Here is a 13,243-nt window from a genome sequence, read left to right on the forward strand (position 1 = left end):
GAGGGCCTGGAGCCTCCCATGTGGGAGCTTCTCTGGGAAGTAGTGCTGTGGTGGAGGAACAGAAGGAGGGAGAGGAAGAGGAAGGGGACCGCACCTCCGCCCACAAACGCACCCTTCGCCTGGCTGCTCTGGGTGGTGCATCTTGCTCCTTCCTCATGGCAAGAGGGCGGCCTTGACTTGCTTGCCCTCTCCCTGAGCCAAGGAGCTGTGTCTTCCCCCTCTGCCTCATGCCCCTAGATCCATGGCTTGAAGGAACTATTCCTTTAGAACTCCCGAAATTAAAGCATTTTGCGGTGAATTCTGTTTGGGAAGTGCTGCATGTTATTTTCCCCTTCTGGAGATTCACAGTGAACCTCGACAGTAGTAATTAAGACGATTTTTTTTAGCTAATGGCCCTCAGAGCCAGGTTTATGGGTCTTGAGTTGTTCCTAGGGCCTAAGTCATGCCCTGCAACAGTGGGGCTTAGGATGTTACAGAAACTCTCACACCTCCAGAGACTTCCACCGTTTCCATCATTTTTTTGGCAGCAGCTTGCTAGCCACTGGTCAGGGCACACGGGGAAGGGGGAACGGAATCTCACCTTCCAGCCTGTGCAGGACCAACAGGTCCTTACATAACAATTTAAGTAATTTCTTCTCCGTTCGTTCTTCTCTCCAGGAGAAGGGGGGGAAATGCGCTTGTATGTGCTAATAGATATTCCGTTGCTAGTTTAAACATGTAAAGTATGGATTAGGGATGTGAAAACTTGAAGCGGTGTTTTTGAGAGCAGCTTGTATCGTTATGGCAACTAAAGACATTTGCCGGTTTACAGCAGGCATGGAGTAGTGGGGGGAGGGGGGTGTAGATAAACTCAGAAGAATTCCTGTCCATGACTAGAGGCCAAAGCGCACGGATAAAATCTAGGGCAGTGGGTTCACAAGGAAAATGGGCTACTGGGCAGGCATTCCATAGCAGTTATAGGGGGGACAGGTGAAGACAGTAATTTTATGAAAAATCAGCCTACCACCCAGACCGCTTCTAACCATTTGACTGCTATGAACCCTCTAGGTTGAGGATGTTTGCTTTAGGGAACTGGGCAGAAATCATGACACTTAGACCACATTTATGAGACTCTCACTCTGTGCTTCATGTCCATCTTCCCATTTCATACTTACGGCCCTGCTGTGACTCCTGGCAACGGACTGCTCTTCTACCCACTTTATAGATGAGAGAAGTCAGCTTTCTCCTCTAAGGTTTTGATGGTTTCCTGTCTCACATTCAGGTCCTTTATCCATTTTGAGTTTATTTTTGTGAATGGTGTGAGAAAGTGGTCTAGTTTCAACCTTCTGCATGTTGCTGTCCAGTTCTCCCAGCACCATTTGTTAAAGAGACTGTCTTTTTTCCATTGGATGTTCTTTCCTGCTTTGTCAAAGATGAGTTGGCCATACGTTTGTGGGTCTAGTTCTGGGGTTTCTATTCTATTCCATTGGTCTATGTGTCTGTTTTTATGCCAATACCATGCTGTCTTGATGATGACAGCTTTGTAGTAGAGGCTAAAGTCTGGGATTGTGATGCCTCCTGCTTTGGTCTTCTTCTTCAAAATTACTTTGGCTATTCGGGGCCTTTTGTGGTTCCATATGAATTTTAGGATTGCTTGTTCTAGTTTCGAGAAGAATGCTGGTGCAATTTTGATTGGGATTGCATTGAATGTGTAGATAGCTTTGGGTAGTATTGACATTTTGACAATATTTATTCTTCCAATCCATGAGCAGGGAATGTCTTTCCATTTCTTTATATCTTCTTCAATTACCTGCATAAGCTTTCTATAGTTTTCAGCATACAGATCTTTTACATCTTTGGTTAGATTTATTCCTAGGTATTTTATGCTTCTTGGTGCAATTGTGAATGGGATCAGTTTCTTCATTTGTCTTTCTGTTGCTTCATTGTTAGTGTATAAGAATGCAACTGATTTCTGCACATTGATTTTGTATCCTGCAACTTTGCTGAATTCATGTATCAGTTCTAGCAGACTTTTGGTGCAGCCGCTCTGGAAAGCAGTGTGGAGGTTCCTCAGAAAATTAAAAATAGACCTACCCTATGACCCAGCAATAGCACTGCTAGGAATTTATCCAAGGGATACAGGAGTACTGATGCATAGGGGCACCTGTACCCCAATGTTTATAGCGGCACTCTCAACAATAGCCAAATTATGGAAAGAGCCTAAATGTCCATCAACTGATGAATGGATAAAGAAATTGTGGTTTATATACACAATGGAATACTACGTGGCAATGAGAAAAAATGAAATATGGCCTTTTGTAGCAACATGGATGGAACTGGAGAGTGTGATGCTAAGTGAAATAAGCCATACAGAGAAAGACAGATACCATATGGTTTCACTCTTATGTGGATCCTGAGAAACATAACAGAAACCCATGGGGGAGGGGAAGGGAAAAAAAAAAAAAAAAAAAAGGTTAGAGTGGGAGAGAGCCAAAGCATAAGAGACTGTTAAAAACTGAAAACAAACTGAGGGTTGATGGGGGGTGGGAGGGAGGGCAGGGTGGGAGGGAGGGCAGGGTGGGTGATGGGTATTGAGGAAGGCACCTTTTGGGATGAGCACTGGGTGTTGTATGGAAACCAATTTGACAGTAAATTTCATATATTAAAAAAAAAAAAAAAATAGATGAGAGAAGTCAGGTGTCGTGGGGCTAAGTTACACCCTCCGTGAGGCTAAGGAGGAAGCACAGGCTCCCACTCTCTGCATGCCTTTGCTTCCAGATACAGTGTGGAGTCTGCAGGGGACACTTCCTCACATTCCAGGAAGGAATTGAAACACTAGAGAAATAAGAGCTTTAGAAATCACCTCAATGCAAGGCTGCCGCCTTCTGCGCTGCCCACCTGGAGGGGGCCTGGCTCACTTAGCAGTGGGGCTGCAACACGCAGAGCTGCTCCCTGCAGGGCTCCCAGGGGGAGAAGGGGACTCTGTCAAGGTCTTGGCCCTCCTGTGGCTGTGGAGTCTGACCCTGAATCCTGATGGAACGCTGCAGACCCCCTGGGGCCACACGGAGCTGGGCAAGCCCAGAGCAAAGAGCAAAGGGGAGGTGGGAGTGCTCCCAAAAGGAGGGTCCTCACCTACTCTTTTAAGATGCGCTTTCTTTCTTGGCAATTGCCTTCTCCTAGAGATGTAGAGAGAGAAATTCTTAGAGAGTTTCAGAATTTGCCTGGCTTATCTGTAAACTATGTGGAGGGAGAGTTTCAAAATCCCGCTGTTTTCACAACTTAAACCTCTGTTGTCACTGTGGTTATCAAGGCAGTGCTGGCTCCTGACCCTAGCAGGGACTTAGCTGCATGCCAGCCATAGTAGGGAATGCTAAGTAATTTCCTCGGGCCTCCACAGTAGGCCTTACTGTTGGAGAAGAGAAGTTCTGGAAAAGTTGTCTCTGAAGTAAGTTTCTATTAATAGAATAATTTGCATATTTAATGGTATATAACATTTAAAAAAACCACTGTCAATATCCCATGGAAGATTAAAACATACATTTTTATTTTATTTATTTATTTTTTAATGTTTATTTTTGAGAAAGACAGAGGGAGAGAGGGACAGAGTGCAAGCAGGGGAGGGGCAGATAGAGAGGGAGACAGAATCTGAAGCAGGCTCCAGGCTCCGAGCTGTCCGCACAGAGCCCGATGTGGGGCTCGAACTTGTGAACTGCGAGATCATGACCTGAGCTGAAGTCAGATGCTTAAATGACTGAGCCACCCAGGCGCCCCTAAAATATACATTTTTAAATCCTGTATTTGAAGAAAAAGGAATATAGCAATATTACAAAGACAATACAAATATAAAGACTTTCCTGGCTAAGACTAGAAATCTCTTGGGGTTGGATTCCTCCCCCCAAACCACACCCAGGGCCTAATTCCCAGGTATGTGGCCCATCTGGGTTGCACAGGACCCCTGCTCAAGACCTGCACTTGGCTTAATGCTGTGTTCCTACAGTCTTCAAATTCTGAACCCTCTCTCAACAGGGGCCCCGTGTTTTCATTTCACACTGGGCACCGTGAACTATGCAGCCAGTCCTGCCTCACTGGTTCCCCATCCCTGCAGAATGAAGGTCGGGCTTGGTAAAGCTCTCGGGCCAAGCCCCAGCACCCCTTCCCACCTCTCCTCACTGGTCTCCAAGGCCTCTCAGGGTGCCTCCTCCCCTGCACAAATCCTCAGCACTTCCCAGGCAGGTTCTGGCCTCTGGCTTTGCTCCTGCAGTCCCTACCTTGGCCAGGGAGCCCCTCCTCTACCTGCACCCTCCTGGAGCCTCCCCTCCCTACCTCTGGCCTGGCTTCAGCGCTCGTCTAGGTGCAACCTCACAGCACATGCGCCATGCTGCACCAACATTCTACATACGTGTCTGTCCCCCAGCCCTCAGGAAACCCTTCCAGGCAAGCACTGGGGCTGGCAGGCCATCCCCACCGCGGTGTCAGGCAGCAGGAGTCAGCTAGCATTGAGATGACTAAGGAAGCTCCGGTCTGTGGGGAGCAGTCTTAGGAGACGCCACAGAGGACTTGTTCTCCAGATAAGATGGAAGCTCTTTCTGTCCTCCCCAAATATCCCTTTTTCAAACCAAACTCATTTCCTATCTGGAAACAAATGTCAAACACTGGGGGCTCACCAATTAGTTCTGTGTGTGTGCGTGTGTGCGTGTGTGTGTGTGTATACGAGTGTGCATAACGAGGCTACCAATAGACTTAAAACACTTTGTTTAATGTTTATTTATTTATTTTTGAGACAGAGAGAGATAGAGAGCGAGCAGGGGAAGGGCAGAGGGAGAGGGAGAAAGAATCCCAAACAAGTTCCATGCTGTCAGCACAGAGCCTGATGTAGGGCTTGAACCCATAAACCCTGAGATCATGACCTGAGCAGAAACCGAGTTGGACATTTAAACGACTGAGCCACCCAGGTGCCCCTATAACACTTTGTTTAAACCTGCTTTCTTCTTTCATTTCTTCTGGCATTATTCATGTAGTGTGGTTTCTGTTTCTGTTAAAAGAAGCTGGTCTCTAGTTTCTTAGTTTAGCACATGCAGACTTTTACATGGAAGGTTCTTTAATTCAACTAACTTAACAGCTGGGTGGCAAGGGGTGGTTGGCTCAGTGTAAGGAGAATGGGCACTGGGCCATGGGCATTACCAGGCTCTTCAGTTGTCCTGGTTTCAGGGTCAACTTCTCCACTAGGTAACGCACAGACAGGACCTGGGGCCCACAAAAATGTCTTAATTTCTTTTAAAATCTGAAGAAATAATAATAATAAATATATAACATGTAACCTATAAATCCAGTCTGGATTATATTTGTCTTCAATGCAGTCATACAATTTAATTTTTTAAACTTTATGGGGTGGCTGGGTGGCTCAGTCGGTTAAGCGTCCGACTTTGGCTCAGGTCATGATCTCACGGTTCATGGGTTTGAGCCCCGCGTCGGGCTCCATGCTGGCCGCTCAGAGCCTGGAGCCTGCTTCAGATTCTGTGTCTCCCTCTCACTCTCTGCCCCTCTCCCACTCACACTCTGTCTCTGTGTCTCTGTCTCTTTGTCTCTCTCTCTCTCTCAAAAATAAACATTAAAAATATATTTTTTTTATGAGGAAGGGGCCCCCAGAAGGCACGGTACAGCCCTGCATGTTTGGCATTACCTGTGTCATCGGACACCTCACAACTTCCACCCTCGCCCTCTGGTTCTATCGGCAGCAAGAAGGTAAGCCAGGCCATTTTGAAGGTTTGGTAAGAGTAGGTGGGACAAGCACTCCACGGTGCTTGTTTCCCAGGGCGGTCAGCCCTAAGAGAACACAGCCCGTGATCATGGGCCGCTGTGACTCTCTTTCCTGTCAAGGGCACCGAGCTGACTCGTCGCCGAGGCCATGACTGGGCACCACTTCTCTGGTAAACACCCTCCTGGTGAGGTGTGGAGCACACACTGCCAGCTCTCTTCCCATGGATGAATGCCCTCTGGTATCCTGGGGTCCGAGGCAGCACCCAGGAATCTTTACTGGAGTAGACGCCTATCAGGAAAGCCTAATTTGTACATTTATCTTTTAAGGAAAATTTCTTTTAACTCCTGGATCTGGGGAGGAGCGAGAAACGTGTGAGGAAACAGTAAAGGTTCTCCACGCCTCTCTGATAAATTCATTGCCCCCACTGTCCTAGGGCAGCAGGAGCCTTGGGATACACACAGGTAAGTCAGAGAGCTCCCGTGCGGTCAGCTACATGGAGCTGACAGTGCAGCGGGCTTAGGGGGGCAGCCTTGTGTGACTTCAGGCAGTCTGAATGAGCATGTAGTCAACCTAGACCAAGGTGCCAGCTTCAGTGCTCCTAGCTGACGGTATGCCAGATTCTGGGCAAAAGACTACAGCACTTCCCATTTTAACCTCACAACAGTCCTCTCAGGGAGATGCTGTTGCACCCATTTTACAGATGAGGAAACTGAAGGGTAGAGAGGATACAGAGAGACAAGATGAACTGCTCAATGGATAACCCGCAAGTGGCCTGGCAACAGGGTCTCTGGGACTGAGGTGGGAGGGGCTGTGCATGGTCTTTTCTCGCTTGCTGTCTCCAGATCCTGGGCACTGGCGTTCCCAGCACCTCCTTGAATAGCCTGTGTTTACGCTAAGACTTCCTAGTACCCCAGCATGATTTGTCCCTCACCCTCCAAAACTCCTTTCATGCCCAGTAGAAAGAGAGAGCTTTCCTCCACGGGAGCACAAGCATGGCCCACCATGCTGAGATGACGCAGCCGGCTCTGCAGGCACCAGCTGACCCTTCTCCCTGTGAGATTCATCCTGTCCCAGCAACACCCTGCAGTTGCCTATGTTCATGAGCATAACCAAGGTCAAGCAATGTTCCCAAGGTCACATAGCTAGCAAGGCAAGGGGCAGAGCCAGGACTAAACCCAGGCTGAATAATTGTAGAGCCTGTGTTCTAAACCACTGCATTCTATCTAAGTGCTCCTTTTTCATCAAAAACAGCTTTAAAAACAAACAAACAAACAAACAAACAAACAAACAAAAAAGCCTAAATAGTTCCTGCCCTGGCTTTCTCACAGGGATCCTGGGAAGGCCAAATGAGACAATGTATACAAAAGTTCTGTGCTTCCTAGTTTAATACTCACCCCTCTTCATCTTCAAATTGCTTAGTCTTCAGTTGGTTTTGTTCTTGATTTGGGGCTCTGATGATTCTGAAAAGCAAAATTATTGATATGCACAAGGTCAAAGCCCTTTAGGTGACTACATTTCAGTAGGGTGTAGTGATAGGAAGATAGCAGGCTGATATCAGGATATCTGACTTCTAGTCTTGATAATGTCATTGTCCTTATTTTGCACCTGAACATGTGGGCACTATCCTTTCATTATTGAGTACTCTACTGTAACCAGATTCTGTGCTGGGCAATGCGGGTGCAGGAAAAAAAGTCTCAATTTTTGCCTTCAAGAAGCACAGCCTAGTCTTTCTGGCAATGTTTGGAAAAGTGTGGTAGACCACACTTTGTCATTATTTGCTGCTTTTTCTGTGAGGGGATTGTTTTTCTCTGCCTTATTGACATTGGCTTGGGCATATGACTTACACTGGCCAATGAATGCAAGTCAAAGTGGCATACACCACATCTGAGCCAATGCATGTTTCCACCAGTTCTCTTACCTTTTCTTCTCTGCTACAAGACCAGTGTGGCCCAGAGATGGGCTACACTTTGTCCTTGGTTCTGGAATAAAAGAAAAGCTATACTTAACCCACAGAAGATGTGAATCATGAGCAAGAAATAAACCTTTTACTGTTGTGGTTGTAAGACTGAGATTTGGGGGATATTTGTTATGCAGCTTAACTTAGCAAAAGCTGAGCAATACAAAAGGAAAGAAGTAGGCTCTGTGTTTCTGTCCCCTTGTTTGCATCAGTTTGGAGATAAGAATGGTAATCCTTGTGTCTAAATTAATAGATTTTATGTGGCTCAAAAACCTATTTTATTCATTTCTTGTCTTCAGAGCCATTGAGTCTAGGCAGCCAGGGGGTCTGGGCAACTGGGACAGGCCAAATCCACAGAACAACTTTGCTGCCCCTTTGCCTCTGGCCTTGGTGTTGGGTCCTATGCTTGAATATTTCTTTATCACTGTTTCTGGCAAGTGGTTGGTTCTTTGTGTTGAAATAGCCCCAAGCTGCTTTTCTGCCCACATTTGTAGGGTAGGATCCGGGGGATATTTGTCACTCATGTTGGGTGAGGACTTTATATTGGAAATAAATTATTCCTATTATACAATCCTGAATTGGGTTCTGAAGATGCTTCTGCTTGTCTACCTTTCCCCCAAGTCACTCATCAGAGTCCTTCTCTGTGGGACACCCCTGACTCCCTCTGTCTCATCTTCCTATTTCTTTTCTTTACCCGTGATTACTTTTTCTTTCTTTCCTATTTGATGAAACTGACAGAGTCAGTTCCTTCATAGTGTAAAATCTGGAAGACAAACCAACCTTTCTAACACTAACAGTGAGAGCTTCTTACAGCCTAACCTCCACGTGTGAGGTTGTACTAAACAAGGCCCACCGTGCCTCTCTCCTTGCTTTCCTCCCTCCCGCCTCTTTTCTTTCTTCTCTCCTCCCATCCCTTCTCTTCTTTCACCCTTTCATTTCTTTCCTCCAGCGAATATTTATTGAGCCCCTATGATATTCCCTGTTGCTCGCACTAGGCACTGAAGAGGGTTCAGTGAATAAAACAGATCAAGATGCTTCTCCCCAAAGCTAGGGGAATGATAGAAGTGGGTAGGGTGGACATCCCAACCTATTATTCTTCTATATGGAAAGCTGAAATATTGGTGTCATCTTATTATTTTTTCAGTTGTTCTGAATGTAAACCTATGGTAGAGATGAAGGAGAAAAATGATAACAGAAGGTCACTTACAGTTTCTCCTGGAAAAGCCATCTCTCTGTAGGTTTATCACGGTGAGCCTTGGCATCTTCAAAGGTTGGAGCTGCCACAGGGATAAGAGATCATTCAGCACAATGCTCCCCAGAATTTTCACAAAGTGGCCCTGGGGCAGAGCAACATGAATCACTGTCCCTGAAAGATGCCTGGACTCTTTAGCATGAAGCCGCCAGACACATGGGAAATTTCTTTGAAATATCTTTTGTGATTTAAAAATTAATGTATTTTTTGCATGCTTTTCATAACATAGCTGTTTGTTTTAATATAAAAATTATCCTCTCAAGATCACATATTGGATGATTCCATTTATATGAAATGCCCAGAATCGGCAAATCCAGAGGCAGACAGTAGATTAGCTGTTGCCCAGGGCTGTGAGGGTTGGGGGCTGTGAGAGTGATGGCTAAGGCATACAGAGTTGGTTTTGGGGGTGATGGAAAGATCTCAAATTAATTGTGTGATTGTTGTACAATCTGTGAATATATTAAAAGCCATCGAATTGTATGCTTTAAATGGGTGGATTGTATGGGATGTGAATTTTATCTCATGAATCTGTTAAAAAAAAAAAAAGCTGTCCCTCCCAATCTTCAAGGAAAACTGGCATTCTGGGAAGATGCAGTTGTAGCTTTTCCCCACTGCGTGAGCAGTGGTTAAATGCACCCATTTGAGAATGGAGACTCTAGCCCAACCCCATTAATATACCGACTTATAGAAGCCTGAGCTGTGAGGTGACTTGCCCAAGGCCACCCACAGCAAACAGCAGAGCCGGATTTCCTGTGTCCCAGTTCAGGACAACAGGATTAACCTCCAAATGTACTTTGCATTGAGCTTGAATTTACCTTGTTTCACTTCCTAAATCATTTACTTACCAAGTTGTTTTAGCCACACATGTTCCCTGGCCCTTGGCTTTCTTTGGCTTTCCACGTCCTGGATGTTTCCAAAACAAGAGGCTGAGTCTCTGAATACCTCATCCCGTTTTCTGCAGGGGCTGAGTGGGAGTGGCAGGAGGAGGAGGAGGGGCTCCACCCGTTCTTGCCTTGAGCCCCACTGAGCCAAAGGCCAGCTCTGACTTCAAGAGGCTGTGGGAGTAAGATCCACTATCTGTTTAATCACCAGTGGTATCTGGATGGAAGCTCAGCCAGGACACTCTCATCCTAACCTGTGCAGCATTGGGCAAGCTGTGAAAGTGAAATGCTGAGGTCAGATATGAGGACAGATCATGTAGTAACCTGCAGCCCCGTGACCTTGCTTTCTCCAGATGACCTCATGCCGAGAAATGCACAAGTGCATCAAACGTGGCCCCTCCCGGCCAGGCTGGACCATTTCAGTGAGGGGTAGGCTCAGATGATCTCTGGTACCTTGGAGCCTCCCTTTTGTCTGGTTCTTTTTTTTTCCCTTTTTTTAAATGTTTGTTTGTTTAGAGAGCATGTGCACAAGTAGGGGAGGGACAGAGAGAGAGAAGGAGAGAGAGAATCCCTGGTGGGCTCTGTGGTGTCAGTGCAGAGCCTGACGTGGGGCTTGACCTCACAAACCATGAGATCATGACCTGAGCTGATATCAAAAGGCAGATGCTTAAACCAGTTGAGCCAAACATGTGCCCCATATCTGTCTGGTTCTACATAGTTCTTGCCTCCATTCTTTACATTTTTTTTTTTAACGCTTATTTATTTTTAAGGGGGGGAGGGGCAGAGAGAGAGAGGAGACGCAGAATCTGAAGCAGACTCCGGGCTCTGAGCTGTCAGCACAGAGCTGGAAGTGGGGCTCGAACTCACGAACCATGAGATCATGACCTGAGCCAAAATCAGACACTCAATCGACTGAGCCACCCAGGCACCCCTTCTTGCCTCCATTCTTTCATGAGATCTTTACAAAGGTCCTGTGAGGTGGTCGAGGAGAGCATTAGTTACCTTTATTTTTCAGATATGGAAACCAAGGCTTAAGAATCCAAGTTGCCCAAGGTTTTGAAGGCAACAAATGGAGAGCTAGACCAGGCTGTTTCCACCAGGTTCTGAGCTGAGATTAGCAGACTGCTCATGGAGGACAGTGCAAAGTTCACCCATGGCCTTAAAGAACAGTATGAGCATTAATCATCATCTGTTGCTTTTGAAGATCACCTCCAACATAGCTTTGTTTTAAATCTATGCCCAAGGCCGAAATGGAATTAAAAAGATGTGAGAGACAGCAGTCCTAAGTGTACTCAGAAGTATTTCTTAATAAGTAGCTCTCTCTCCACTCCTCCCTTCCTTGAATGTGAGAAGTTAGGAAATGAGCAGTCATAAGCAGAGATGGCAGTGTGAGATATTTCACAGAGGGGGTGTTTAACCACCTGTCTAGGAGATGAGCAGCTCGTCCTCGAGGTGGCTTTAACAGAGAACCAGTCCTTCCACAGCCGAGTGAAGGAAATTTGGGAAGTTTGGGGTCTGGAATTCTGGGCCAAGCCATCTCACCGTCTCTGTCAGGAGAGATCCCCGCCCCTTTGATTAGGGTTCAGTTGTCTTACTATAATTCAGTTAGAGTCAAAAGATTAAAAATTATCTGCTGCTCTAGCTGCAGTATTTAAAAAAAATATATTTATTTATTTTTGAGAGAAAGAGCATGAGCGGGGGAAGGACAATGAGAGAGGGAGACAGAAGATCTAAAGCGGCTCTGCACTGACAGTAGCGAGGCCAACGCGGGGCTCAAACTCACGAATCCTGAGATCGTGGCCTGTGCCGAAGTCGGACGCTCAACCAACTGAGCCACCCAGGTGCCCCTCTAGTGCCAGTATTTCTAAAGCACTTTTTAAAATCTGCAAGATCCTTTCTTCAAATGAAATAAAATATGTTAATCTGAGAAAAACAGAGTTAGGAAAAAGAGGCATGTTGGAGGATGAGCTACCTGGAGCTCCTTGCCTTGCCCGCAGTTCTGGCAGCTGGCTGTTACAAAATCTGGAATTCTGACGTAATCTCTTACTTCATCTATGGGGAAACGGGACATAATAGCAGTGATCATGGTTATATTTCATTGTGCTCTCACTTTACACTCATCGTTTTATTCTCCCAACAGCCCCACAAGATATGTGTGTTATTTTCTCGGATCATCAGAACAGGAACTTGAGACTCAGGATGATTAAGCAACTTGCCTGAAGTCACTTAAAGAAATGCATGGAGGGACAAGGGACTAATGTCCAGGACTGTCTGGCTGCAAAGCCAGCCCTGGGCTAAGCCTTCAAAAACACACATTTCCCACTAGACCCATACTCTGCAGGGACAAGACCTTGATGGAAACTTGAGGTAGATTTGTTTTTCTGTCCCTCAAAGGGCACCTTTCATGATGCCTGCTTTGAACAGTGGAAGGGCCCTGACTGGTCTGTGGCTCTTGGTGTCCTAAAGGAGGGGTTGGCAGTTTGTCTGTGACTGAGAAGTAAGTCAGGCCACATCCCCAAAGTCCCTGAAGCTGGAGCAGCAGGGATGCCAGGCCTCGGTCCCTGACACATAAACTGCATTGTCGCTTAGAGTGACTTCCGCCTGGAAGCTGGCACTTGGGGGGGACTTGGCAGTAGAGCAGGCTAAGCCCTTTGGGAGCATCTGATCCAAAGTCCTTACTGTACTTACTTGGAGTGACAACAGAGGAAGAGGAGAAAGTCACGTGCCAGTGCTGACCATGCCACCTGGGAGTACAAAGTTTTCAATAATGTTCCTTGAGTATAAGTCTGCTCATTTATAAGTTACATACCTGGCTGTCAGTACTGTTCTATATTATGCATATTTCAATCTATCCCCAAATTAAAAAAATTAAAGAATGAAATAAAATATACACCTAGAAATTCTACTATTTTTCTCCTCTCCCCAGTTGGGTTGTGTTAAGGATAAATTTGGAGCACTCACTTTGGAGAACTCTGGACCAGCCTCCCTATGAGCTGGGTAATTTAGGAACCTGAGGCCGGATGTTCAGTTTTAGGTGGTTTTTCATTCTGAGCACCACCCCCCCACCCCACTGCCATAATATCATTACTTCATTCAGTTTTTTTATTGTGGTAAAATATACATCACATAAAATTTACCATCTCAGCCATCTTTAATTGTACAGGTCAGTGGTATTAAGAACATTCACCTTGTTATACAGTCATCACTGCCCTCCATTTCTAGAACTTTTTCATCTCCCCAAAGTGAAACTCTGCCCCCATTAAACAATAACTCCCCATTCTCCAGGCCCTGGTAATCATTGTATGTTTTGCCTTTATGAATTTGACTACTCCAAGTCAATAATTATTTTTAAGCTCCTATGATGACTCAGGTGGTGGTTTGGCACATGAGAGTCAGAGGTGAGCAAAGCAAATGAA

At 46.0% G+C, this 13,243-nt stretch overlaps 1 long non-coding RNA gene across 1 annotated transcript; it reads left to right on the plus strand.

The window, feature by feature from the left end:
* The first annotated feature begins 5,775 nt into the window (after positions 1–5,775).
* LOC128776967 (uncharacterized) lies at positions 5,776–13,016 on the plus strand. The gene is made up of 3 exons (XR_008422081.1): positions 5,776–5,906; positions 6,064–6,198; positions 11,968–13,016. It is a non-coding gene; the product is annotated as an uncharacterized LOC128776967 (long non-coding RNA).
* The last annotated feature ends 227 nt before the right edge of the window (positions 13,017–13,243 follow it).

Source organism: Panthera pardus, unplaced genomic scaffold (assembly GCF_024362965.1).
Source record: "Panthera pardus isolate Hobbes unplaced genomic scaffold, ASM2436296v1 HiC_scaffold_15, whole genome shotgun sequence".
NCBI classification, from domain to species: Eukaryota; Metazoa; Chordata; class Mammalia; order Carnivora; family Felidae; genus Panthera; species Panthera pardus.